The sequence below is a fragment of the Hylobates moloch genome, unplaced genomic scaffold (genome assembly GCF_009828535.3).
Source record: "Hylobates moloch isolate HMO894 unplaced genomic scaffold, HMol_V3 SCAFFOLD_1, whole genome shotgun sequence".
Taxonomy (NCBI): Eukaryota; Metazoa; Chordata; class Mammalia; order Primates; family Hylobatidae; genus Hylobates; species Hylobates moloch.
This window is the reverse complement of record NW_026652276.1, coordinates 118,600,912-118,613,786: the sequence shown is the minus strand read 5'-3', so window position 1 is coordinate 118,613,786 and position 12,875 is coordinate 118,600,912. Positions and strand designations below refer to the sequence as shown.

Sequence of the window (12,875 nt, the reverse complement as noted above, 5' to 3'; positions counted from 1 at the left end):
CCCGCAGCCCCAGTCCCGCCTCCGAGCACCGCCCGCTGCGGGCCTGGGGCGCCGGAGCCCCCAGCCCGGAGGCGACGCCCTTCCGCCCGCCGCGCCTCCGCGGGGCCCGGCGTCCCTGGCCGCGGCCGCCCAATGCTCAGACAATGACGCCGCGGGGACCCGCCTGGCCGTCCCGGGCCCCGCGGGGACGCCAACCACAAAGTAACTTGCCGCCGCGCTCCCCGCCCAACTCCGTACCTGCCGCGCGCGGCTCCCCGCCGCCTCCGCGTGGCTGCTGGCGACACTCGGCGTGGCCGGCGGCGGACGCGGGTCCCCCCGGGGCGAGGCCGGCGCGCAAGACTATCCCGGGCGCCCCGCGCCGCCGGGGCTGCCGCCACCCAGGGGCTGAGCGGAAACTTTGGGCTCCACCGGGTCTCCGAGCGCCGAGCCCGCCCGGCCGCAGCTCCCTTCCCTCTCTGCCTCCTCCCGGCCTCCCCACCCCCTCGATGGGCTTTAAACTCGCCCGGCCCCGCCCGCCCTCTCCGCCTCTGCCGCCGCCGCCGCCGCCTCCGCCTCCGCCTCCTCCCCCGGCTACTTTTCCTGCTCCTCCTCCCGCCGCCGCCGCCCGGACCGCTCGGCGGCCGCCAGCGCGGGAGGAGCCCGGGCCTGGGCGCAGGGCGTGGCGCGGGGGCGCGGGCCGGACGGCCGGGGGCCAGATGCTCCCGGAGGCTCCTGCCCCGGGCTACTGAGCGGGTTCCCTCCTCCTGCCCTCCTCGGGACTCGGGCGCGGGACCATGACCGCCGCGGCTCAGGCGGCTTCGCCAGTGAAAGGACAAATTGGACCTGTCCGGAAAGACAATTTATAAGCGAACTGTTTGAAACGCACGAAGTATTAACTGCGCAGTCCAGATCCTTTATCCTAGGCGCAGCAGGACGGGACGGAAGAGCTGGGGCTGCCCCGGACTCTGTCGTGGGCTGAAGGCACCCGGCCTGGGAAAAGGAAACCTGGGTTTGCTCACAGCCAGCCAGGTCCGTTGCCTCACCTCTCTGAGCCTCAGTTTGCCCTATCTGCGTATGAGTATCGGAGTGCGGGTGGAGTGAGAGGCCCTTCATTTTTTCTTAATGCTGCCAGGCCTGGTGTCCTTACCTTTACAATGGGCTAATAACGCCCACCCGAGGGTTGGTGTCCTGGGGATTAAATGAGGTCCTACTGGGAACATAAAGTGACTGCGAAAAAGACTCCCCTACCCCCCAATTGACGGAAGCCATTGTCATTAGTGTGATTCTTAATATCTCTACCGAGTCAAAACTATAATACACATAGCATAACGATAATTATGTCTTTTCCTGGGTCTTGGTGTTCTAAACGCAGCTACAACATCATCTTGCCTTCATAGAGCATGCACTTTGTGCAAAACCTTCATGAATCCTTGCATGTAACCCCCACTGTGGCGCTCTGGGTGTTACTGTTAGAGTCCCACTGTACGGACTGGGAAACTGAATCTTGGAGAGGTTAAGTGACTTGCTGAAAGTCAAGTAGCTGGTAAGTGCAGAGCAAGGATTGGAAGCCATGTACGGTATTGTGCCAAAGCCCCTTGTAGGCACCCGCTTCTAGCAGGAGTTATTCCACCTTAGACAGGTGTTACTCATGGAAAGGTCATCCTTCCCTGTAACTGAAACAGACCTTCCTAAAATTTTTGCCTATTGGTCCAAGCTCAGAAACAGAAGATGAAAATCAAGAGAGGATGATGTCAAAGGATTTTAGATTCCTGGAAGAAAGGAACACAGAGGACTCCTGTTGCAGAGAAAGGACTCAAAAGAAAATTTTAGAACAGAAAACTCAGTTTGAGCCAGCTTCTCACAAATGCATCAGCTTTGAACCTTCTAGCTTTTCCTGAAGGTCCAAACAGCAATCCATGCCTACACCAGTCAGGTAGCCTGATAGGCAAGGAGGCTTTGATAGAGGTTTCAAAAGTTCCTTGATACATAGACATATGTTCTTTCGGAATCACTCGTGGGTAAATTTCATACACCATGGCCCCTTTACCCCTAAATACATTGATGTATCTTTCCTAAGAGTAGAGATATTATGTACATAACCACAATAGTCACCAAATTTGTTAATGTATATTGATAAAATACTTGTATCCAATCTAGGTCCATATTCCGGTATAGTCAGTTGATCCGATGATGTCTTCCATAGTATTTCTTTCCCTCTGTTACAAGATCCACCATTGAGGTCTAGAGTCAGGTATTGCATTTAGTTGTCTCAAAATGTATGGATTTTCAGACATTACTATTCACAGTGAAGTGATCAAGATAAATGTCCTCAAGTGTTTTCCTGCTAGCATAGGTCTCTAGAATTCCCAGGACAGGCCCTCAATCCCTATATTTCCTGGCTCTCTGTAGACATCAGTGGGCATAACCCGTTCAGAGACACTTTCTGATGCAAGTTCATGAACTTGTCACTCTTGTGGCTGCAGAAGCTGCAGCTGTCCTCTGTGCAGTGATCCTGGATGAGCCAATCCTATATACAGATTGTATCTTATAGCCTTCCCTTCCCCCAAACTCCAAATGCCCCTGCCCACGCACAATGCTCCCTCTTAACAGGGTGGCAGCCACAGTGGAATCTAGCCATGCAGCCTATACGTTATCCTGGAGAGCTCAGCCTACTGGGCAAGGCAGGGAGGCTTGTAGTTCAAGCACTTCCCCAAGGGGAAACGTATAAGCTGGAATTAGGTGTCAGGACACAGGATTCCATGATAGTGAGAAATTCAATTATCTAAACATGAGCTAGACGCCTCCTTCAGCTGAAAGTAGAGAATCTGATAGACTCTAATTTTTAATTAGTAATGAATTGATTAACATCTGTCTTCCCCTGTTGACTGTAAGCATGGTGACTGTGGCAACTCTGTGCCCCTTCACTAGTGTCCTTCCAGCAGGGGGAGTGCCTGGGACAGAGAGGGCACTAAGTGAATAGTCAGTACTGGGGAATAGTGTCCTGTGAATTAATTTCTCAGGAGCCTCTGAGACCTGGGCACTGTCTCAAACGTTGCCAGTAATCTTGGCAAAGGGAAAGTAGTCAAGGTGAATGGCACCCTGACAGCTAACTGCTTTGAGCAGCAGTGGCCCTTGCCTCTGCTCTCATGAGCCACTGCTAGTCACACGGCCCGGCCACCATCCCATGTGGCCCATGCGGACATGCGAGCACGTGTCTGGAAAGCAGCTGCCTGCCCACCCCTGCAAGGGGTAGAGGGTAGTCTACAGTCATAATATAATCATAGTGCCTGCCCCAGAATACCTGAGGAGCCTGCTTGCACTACAAATCCCTGGGCCCACCCAAGCTCTGGAGAGTTCACGCCTCCAGGGTGGATCTGCATTTTTTTTTTTTTTTTTTTTTGAGACGGAGTCTCGCTTTGTCACCCAGGCTGGAGTGCAGTGGCGTGATCTCAGCTCACTGCAAGCTCCGCCTCCCGGGTTCACACCATTCTCCTGCCTCAGCCTCCCGAGTAGCTGGGACTACAGGCGCCTGCCACCACGCCCAGCTAATTGTTTTGTATTGTTTCAGTAGAGACGGGGTTTCACCGTGTTAGCCAGGATGGTCTCTATCTCCTGACCTCATGATCCGCCCACCTCGGCCTCCCAAAGTGCTGGGATTACAGGTGTGAGCCAACACGTCCGGCCCATTTTTAATAGACTCCTGCACGATGCACGATCTACATCCACACCAGTATTCCAAACACTCCTAAACGAGACAGACAGGCCACCCTGGAGCCTAGAGGTGGGGAGCCTGGCAGCATTCAAGGAAGGCTTCCTGTGGTTGCCATGCCCCCATGGCACCCTGGAACATCAAAGATGGTAAGTTAGGCAAAGAGAACTAAGGAAAAGGCCTTTGGGGTTGAGGGACAGGCGTGTCTCTCAGTCCAAACCCATGAAAGACCTTGGCTCCCTCAGGGTGCAGTACCAAGTAGTTGCATTTAGTCACAGAATGTTGCTGCTGGGTCTGGGGTTAGAGTTTTGACAACACAACAAGCTGGAGGGGTAAGAAGGGACTTATTTGTCAGATTTATATTTAACTATACTTATTTGTCAAGCATAGGCTTATTCATATATGGTGATGAGAGCACCAGATATGTCTGTTATGGGGCCTACCAGCACAGTTCCCCTCAGCTAGCACTGCTCTGTCTAGAGGTTCCCCACAACCCTGGTTTTCCTTGATTCCTAAGTACCAATTAAATTGGTCAGGGATGACACTTGGCCCAGAGATTTCCATTCTGTAGGTAGGTTGGCCAGTGGGCGGAAGGATGACCCAACCAATCAGAAGCCTGCACCTGGGATTCTGAACCTGAAGTACTGGTGGGATCTGCACAATGGAGACCAGGTGAGGAACGGCGAGTTGGGCTCAGCATAAGGATGGTGTAAAGTACAAAGACCCAAACAGATGCCGTCGTGCCTCCCGTCTCTCTGGGTCCAGGCTGGTACAGCTCTTGTTTTGAACGTCCATAGAATTCCATTTTCCGTCATCGTTTATTTGTTTTGGTTTGGTTTTGGTGGGGGGTTGGAAGGGGTAGGGACAGAGTCTGGCTCTGTCCCCTAGGCCAGACTGCAGTGGCGCAATCTCAGCTCACTGCAACCTCCACCTCCCAGGTTCAAGCAGTTCTCATATCTCAGCCTCCCGAGTAGCTGGGATTATAGGCATGCGCCACTATGCCCAGCTAATTTTTTATATTTGTAGTACAGACAGGGTTTCACCATGTTGGTCAGGCTGGTCTTGAACTACCAACCTCAGGTGATCCACCTGCCTCGGCCTCCCAAAGTGCTGAGATTACAGGTGTGAGCCACCACACCTGGCCCCATTTTCCTTATATTGTCTTAGTATCAACTCTCCTTTTCTGAAGTTGCTTGGATCAAAATGTCGTTACAACCAGAACAGAGGCTCACAGAAGGATGTTTATTCAGGCTGGTGACTTAGGTATAATTTGCTGACCAGAAAATATATCATTTTTTAATGTACATTTTGTGGAGTTTGGAAAGGTATATAGTTATGGAACCAGTAAAGACATTAATACAAATAGTTTTCACCCTAAAAAGTTTTCTCATGCTCCTTGTCAGTCCCTCTCCCTACTCCAGGCGACTGATCCTCTTCCAGTTCTTAGGTTTTGCTTTTCTTTTCTTTTTCTTTCTTTTTTTTTTTTTTTTTTTTGGAAAGATGGGGATCTCCCTGTGTTACCAGGCTGGTCTTGAACTCTTGGCCTCAAAGCAATCCTCCCTCCTCAGCCTCCCAAAGTGCTAGGATTACAGGTGTGAGTCACCACGCCCAGCCATGTTGCTCTCAAGATTGTCGTCTGAATGGAATCACGCAGTAGGTAACTTGGCATAATGTCCTTGTGAATCATCCATGTTTAGTGACTGGATAGCATGATACTTTAATTAGGGTAGGTGTACATCCACTTGTTCAGCCATTCTCTGGCTGGTGAAAATTTAGGCTAGTACCAGTTTTGGGCAATTATGAATAAAACTGCTATGAGTATTTGGGTAAAGGTTTTTCTGGAAATGTAAGTTGTCATTTCTCTTGGGTAAATAACTAAAAGAGAGACTGCTAGGTCATATCTCAGTATATGTTTACCAGGAACTGCCAAACTATTTTCAAAGTAAGTATATTATTTGTGTCTGCACCAAAAATGTGTAAGAGTTCCAATTGCTCTACATCTTGCCCAATACTTGCTGTTGTTTGTCTTTTTCATTTCTGCCATCCTGATATTGTGGGGGCAGCTTCTAATGTTGTGTAGTGGTATCTCATTCTGATTTTAATTTGCATTTCCTTCATGGCTAATAATGTTGAGCACTTCTTCATGTGCTTATTTGCTGTGCATATACAGTGTTTTGTATAGTGTCTATTCAAATCATGTGCCCGTCTTTTTGGTTTTTTTTCTTATCATTGAGTGCTGAGAGTTATTTATATTATCAATCCTTTAGTAGAGATGTGTTTTGCAAGTATTTTCTCCCATTCTTTTCATTTTTTAAATAGTACCTTTCAAATAGCAGAAGTTTTTTTATTTTGTAATTTTTTTCGAGACAGAGTCTCGCACTGTTGCCTAGGCTGGAGTGGCGCTGTCTCGGCTCACTGCAAGCTCCGCCTCCCAGGTTCACACCATTCTCCTGCTTCAGCCTCCTGAGTAGTTGGGACTACAGGTGCCCGCCACCACACCTGGCTAGTTTCTTGTATTTTTAGTAGAGACGGGGTTTCACCGTGTTAGCCGGGATAGTCTCAATCTCCTGACCTCGTGATCCGCCTGCCTTGGCCTCAGAAAGTGCTGAAATTACAGGCATGAGCCACCTCGCCCGGCCAGCAGAAGTTTTTTGTTTTGTAAGTTAAATTATCAATTTGTCCTTTCCTGGATTGTTTTTTGTATCCTATCTAAGAAATTCTTTCCCAGACCAATACTGCAGTGATTTTCTTTTATGTTTTCTTCCAGAAGTTGTATAGTTTTGGCTCTTACATTTAGAGATATAATTCAATTGTAACTGATTTTTGTAGACCATGTGAAACAAGGGTGAAGTTTCTTTCTTGTGGCATATGGATGTCTGCTTGTCCCACTGGGTGATTTGAAGTCATTAGGTGATCCCAGTTTTGTTTTAGAATGCTCGATCCAGCTACAGTGGAGCCAACAGACCAGTTGGGAGACTGGTAGGTGAGGATGATGTTGGGCTGTGACAGAGGGGAGGGACAATAATGAACAGATTGGGGTGAGTATAGGACATATGTATCACAGCAAGTCTCTGCCCTTCTGGTGGCCCTGGGCTTAGATGAGACTGTGGCAGTGAGCACAGTGCCCGGCACAGAGGGAGGGAGGCACAGCGCAGGGAGAGCGCATGGCCATGTTGCTGCAGGAAGATTCCTTCATGGAGCAAGCTCAGCACCCTCCCCCAGGCACTCTTGCTGAGACGTCTCCCTCTTAGTTGAAACAACACTGCACCCATTAGGATGCTATGGGCTGCAGGGAACAGAGCAGAGCTTACCAGCCTTGTCCAGGATTTCTGTCCTCGTCATTCTCAGGGCCGTGGCTTTGCCTAATGCTTGCCCCAGTAGTGTCAAGATCACAATGCAGATGCAGTTCCAGGCATCAGTTCCCCTGATAACTGTGTCCAAGGGCACAAAGGGGACATTCTCCTTCCTTGCCTCTTGCCAGAATCCACTAGGAGATTTCTTCTCACATTTCAGGATCTAGAACGTGGTCTCAGGCCCGTGCCCTAGCGGGAAGGAAGGTGAGAATGTGAGCATCACGTATCTTTAACTTCTGTATTGTGGGGGCAGCTTCTACCAGCAAGAAAGAAGGATCAGGGATGGGAGTGGCTGGTAAATGGACCACCAAAAGGACATGGCCAATAGCAGATGACCTTTTTGGCAATGAAGAGCTGAGAGCCCCTCTAGTTTAGAAGGAGCTTCCTAAATAAATGCAGCCTGGGAATTAGGATCCTAGGGATGACATGCAATTCTAGATCCCTAGGCATCCAAACCTAGTTATATCTCTAAAACATGAGCTCCTTTCCAGCCACTTAAAAAAAATCATTTCAGCACCTTAACCCCATTAGAAGTTAATTAACCATGAATGTAGCACAAACTTTACTTAATAAAATATATCTCCATCCCAATACACTTCATGATTTTAATAACCAAAGTTCCAGAGCTAGTAGGAGAATCCAAAATAAGAATAAAAATGTTTAATTGGTAAAAATTATTTAGAGCTACTGGGGATTTAGTATTAGCATAACCTGCACGGTGTGTGAGGGCAAGTGAATGTATGTTTTTGAGACAGCACCTTAAAGTTAATGTTTAAGATGTTAAAGCCAGAAGCTGCTTCAGTTAGTCAGCATACATTCTTTAAGAGGATTAATCTGCCTGCATGAGGTACGAGACTACACAGAAAATAGAACAGCTAATCCTGGAGATGAACCTGATAGATATCCCACAATGGGTACTTACAGCAGTGAGGAACCCTGTCCAGGTGAAAGGCGATCACGTGAGTGTTTGCATTCACTTTGGGCTTGCACTTCTGTTAGCCAAGTCTGGATGTTCAATTGCATAGGAGAGAATTATATTTTACAATAATTTTCAGAGAGTCCTTTTCATTCATTTATATGTAAGTGTAGCCCAGGGTCATTATTTTTTAGGACTCATCAGATTTAAAGATTGAGTGACTGTATGTGACAGATTTTTCCAGGAGAAACAGTATTTTTTCTTCTTCTTCCCTTAGTTATTATCTTCTCCTCCTCTTTCTTCTCCTCCCTCTTCATTCTCAAAACAAGCACCATCCCTAAGTGCCTGCTTCAGCATAAACGGGTGATACATGTTTAATGTGTACCTTACATTAGACACTGTACCAGGCACTTTATATACATATTTCAGTTAATCCTCATAATAAATTTGAGGCAAATATTGTTTTCTTAGTTTTATAGTCAAGGAAGCAGACTCAGGGAAGCTACATGGCTTCTCAAGGTCACTTAGCAAATCATTGGCAGGGCTGGCATTTGAAGCCCCCTTTGTCTGACTCTCACTCCCTTCTACCTTCTTCCCACTATTCCTGGCTGTCTCTACTGTCATTTCTTGTCATTTGATTATTTTCCATGTAACCAGTTATTTAAATGTATGACCTAATGGGATGTCTTTTGTGCAAAAATCTGCAATTAGATTTCAGTATCATAAAGTTCTCCCTCTTTAGGAAAGGTGTTCTCGTTTATTTTTGGATCCTAAAATGTGATCTCATTTCTATTTAAGCATGTGTCCCTGAATCCAAGGTGGAGGAAGGGGAGGGTCATGGGAGGAAGATATTAAAGTCTTTTATTTATTCAAGTTAGGGATTTTAACCTCACACCTACCCACCCTCCTTACCCTCCTACTGATAGAGAGTTTGACTTACTTGGCTCTGATGCTAGCTTGGGAATTCTGACCTCCTGGAGACCAGAGACACCCACAGAGTGGGGATGGTACCATGACAGGCGGCTCCAGAAATGGGCGGTGGGAAGAGCCAACCCTAGAGTGGGTGGAGCTGGGTCAGTGACGACGCAGCCAGACAATATATCCAAAAAGTGCAAAAGAGGTAGATGTCCTGCAGATGAGTGACCTCATGGTGATGAGACACCTGGTGGATAGAAGGAGCTAGCAAGGTCTGCTCACAGATGGAAGTCCAATGGCAGATATTCAGTCCCTGGGAAAGAACAAGATAGGGCTTCCATCCAGCAGGAAGTCAGTTAGGAGATCAAGATTGTTCACAGTAAAAGTTGGCGCCCCACTACAAAAACTAGGAAACAAGTCTGTAGAGGACCTGAGTCCCCAAGCACCCCTGTGACACTCCTTCAGTATTCCCTTAGGAGAGGAATGCCAGTGTCTGCAGGGAATCTTTGAGGGAGGAGAGGAGGAATAAGGGGGAAGGAAGTAATGCAACTCAGAATGCTTGTACTAGGCCAGGTGCTGTGGCTCATGCCTGTAATCCCGGCATTTGAGGAGGCTGAGGTGGGTGGATCATTTGAGGTCAGGAGTTGCACACCGCCAGGCCAACATGGCGAAACCCCATCTCTTCTAAAAATACAAAAATTAGCTGAGTATGGTGGCAAGCGCCTGTAATCCCAGCTACTCGGGAGGCTGAGACACAAGAATTGCTTAAACCCAGGAGGCAGAGGCTGCAGTGAGCCGAGATCGCACCACTGCACTCCAGCCTGGGCAACAGAGTGAGAGTCCCTGAAAAAGAAAAGGAAGAGGAGGGGAGGAGAGGGGAGGAGAGGGGAGGAGAGGGGAGGGGGGAAGGGAGGGGAGGGAAAGGGAAAGGGAAGGGGAAAGGGCAAGGGAAAGGGAAAGGGAAAGGGAAAGGGAAGGAAGGGAAAGGAAGGGAAGTCCTAAAGACCATCAGTGATAACTCATTCAGTTAACAGACACTGATTAAATGCTGACTACCTGCAGCATTGCAGGTAGGTGCAAAGCAGTCCAGAGGCAGTCAAGATGTTGGCATTGATGGCCTTACAAAGGCTTCTGCAACAGGACTCTGAGAGGCTGGGACAGACTCTTTGGGGGCCTGCACGATGACGAGAGCAGATGTATACCAGAAAGACTCTTCCCAGGGAGGGATGCACAGACTTTCCAAACTGCCCAGGGGCCCTAAGTGTCTGAGTCGACAAGAGTCCGGGGTTCCAGCTGGGGCTCTGAGAGACCAGTCGGTGAGGGCAGCAGTTAGCAGCTGCTCTGTCTCTCAGAGCCTCCATGTCTGCATGTCTGCAAAACTCCATGAGAACTTTTTGTATAGAGGCCATCACCCGTGGAGGAAGTTTGTCACAATGCCCTGGTAGAGCATTCGGTTGCAGGCTCCATATTCATTCAGTTCTAGTTAAGGACATATGTTTTGGAACCAGGAATTTGACCCGGATTCAAATTCTAACTTTGCTTCTTGTTAGTTATGGGACTGTGGATAAATTACACAGACTCCCTAACTCAACTTCCTCAGCCGTGGAGTCAGGATGATAATTCTTACCTAATAGTGTTGTTTTAGTGGATTTTTATATCTTACTTTTGTCTGTAATGAGTTAAAATATAATGCAGCATAATAAACCACCCCAATAGAGTGGCATAAAACAAACATCATTTTATTTTGTTTGCCCAGCTATGAGTCAGTAAGTCAGGCATGGCACAGTGAGGACAGCCAGCTTGCCTCTTCTCTACCATGGCTGGCAATCAGAGTCATCCATCCCTGTGTCCCAGAGATATAGTGGTTGGCTTAGGAATGGGCCTGGGAACCAATCAGGCCAAAGAAGAGTGAGGGGGAGGAAGTTTACTGGGGGTGTCTAGAAGAGGAGTTTCCGTTCCTTTCTTACGTAGGACACGAGCTATGAATGAGAAAGTGTGGAACCTCAGGTGCACTGGCAGCCTCCCTGGCTCTAAGGATAGTCCACTGAGGAGGAAGCTGACCCTGTGGGCTTCAACGTAGGGGAGCAGAGGAAACATGGGCATCTGAGGTCATCACAGACCATCCCACCCTGGACTTCACATTCCGAGAGTCAATAAACATCCTTACTGTTTTTTGTTTTTTGTTTTGAGACAGGGTCTTGCTGTGTTGCCCCCGCTATTCTTGAACTCCTAGGATCAAGCAATCCTCCCACCTCAGCCACCTGAATAACTGAGACTACAGACACATGCCCTGACACCTGGCTCATGGACTACTGTTTTTACTTGCAGCTTAAAGCATCATGACTAATATGATTGTTCACTATGATAACATGGGGTAACCACTGTATAAAGAGGAGCAGTATCATGGAGTTGTCTTTCTGCACAGAAGCCTCTGTTCCTTCTGCCATCACAGCATCAGGTATACCAATATTCATGAAAAAGGCAGGGCTGCTTGACTATTTAACCTACTCTTTTCTAGGGAGGAGGTGTCCCCAGCCAGGGAAGGTGCATCAGGAAGCCACAAACTCTGAGTGGGGGCTGGAAAAGGGTGCAAATCCTCCACTGAGACTGTGGACCATTCACCCTACCCTATAGTTCCCACCAGAGACTCTGGCCTGAAACAGCATGGGTGTTTTGGAAGATACACTTACCATTCTGCTCTGCTCTATTTGTGTTGTTTTGGAAAAAAAAATCTCTACATAGTTAACACTTTGCTTTCTGAAGCATTTTAGGGACAGGGTCATCCTCATTCATTCCTAGCATCTTAATCAATTGTCTAAAGTCTTAAGCAGAACTCTCCAACACTTGATGCTAAAATGCCTTCATAGCCCCAAAAGAGACACTACTCAGGGACCCGCCCACAACCCCAGAGTCAGAGCTATAACTGAATGTTCAAGTTAGGGTCTTTCGGGAATATGTCATGAAGCACAAACATCCTTCCAGAAGGGCTACTGAGAAATCCTATCACAGTAAAGAGGACAGATTTGGGGGTCACCCCTTACTTGCCATGGGTCATAGGCTGGCCACCCAATGACTGCAAGCTTCAGTATTCTCAGGTATCATGCAGGGATCATATACTATGGGCGAAATCAACTAGACCATGGGTCTGAAGTGCCTAGCAAGATAGCGGCTCATGGTAAGACCCAGTCAGCAGGGATTATACTTCCTCCATCACCTGGAGGAACTTAGTAATATCTGGAGTAGGTTCAGTTCCTGCTCGACCACTGGTGAGACCCCTATTCTGCCTCCTTTTCTCATCTGTAAGATGGGGAAATAACAGCACCTACTCCATAGGGTGGCTTCTTAGGAGTAAATTTGTATGTATGTAATGGAATGATCTGTGGTGCCACCAGCAATAAACTCTGGGGACCATCCCTCCAGGTGAGCCATAGATACATGCTTGGGGTCCTCCCGACTCCCAGGCCCATGGTTCGTCAGGCTCATCCCGCCAGGAGAATGGCCTGACCGGGGATGGCCCTCAGTTACTTTCTTCTCTGGGGAAGAAGAGACTCAGAATGACAGCCTGGTCAGTCGATGGCAGTGTCCAAGGAATGGACTCTGTGCATGGGACAGGACATCCTGTGCCTGTTCCCACCCTGATGTGTTGACAGGTCCTTTGAAGGGCTGGGCAGGGCTGCCTGCAAGGTGAGTTTTGAGCTGGGCACCCTAATCTCAGCTGACAGGGACTCACCACACATATCCTCTGGTCCACCATTCAGCCCTCGTGGCATCATCCAGCTAGAGCCAGATGGGGGAACTCGACTTTGGTGGATATACACCAAAGAAAGAGAAAGAGAAAGCAAGGCTGCCTGGCACTGAAAACATCTCATTTTATAGCCATCTGTGAAAGAAGAGCTATCATTTAATTTAAATTTCCCTTATATTCACAACTTCACAGGAAGAGTTAAAAATACATGAAATGTCAACTATTTGGATAACCTTTTGCCACTTCCCAATAAATATG

At 48.3% G+C, this 12,875-nt stretch overlaps 1 protein-coding gene across 1 annotated transcript in view; it reads right to left on the bottom strand.

Moving 5' to 3' along the window:
- Positions 1–439, bottom strand: part of GRB10 (growth factor receptor bound protein 10) — a 203,543-nt gene extending 203,104 nt beyond the window's left edge. Inside the window, exon 1 of the mRNA XM_032758035.2 lies at positions 238–439. The gene's annotated coding sequence lies outside the window, so the exon portion shown is untranslated. The remainder of the gene's footprint in view (positions 1–237) is intronic.
- Between the last annotated feature and the right edge of the window lie 12,436 nt (positions 440–12,875).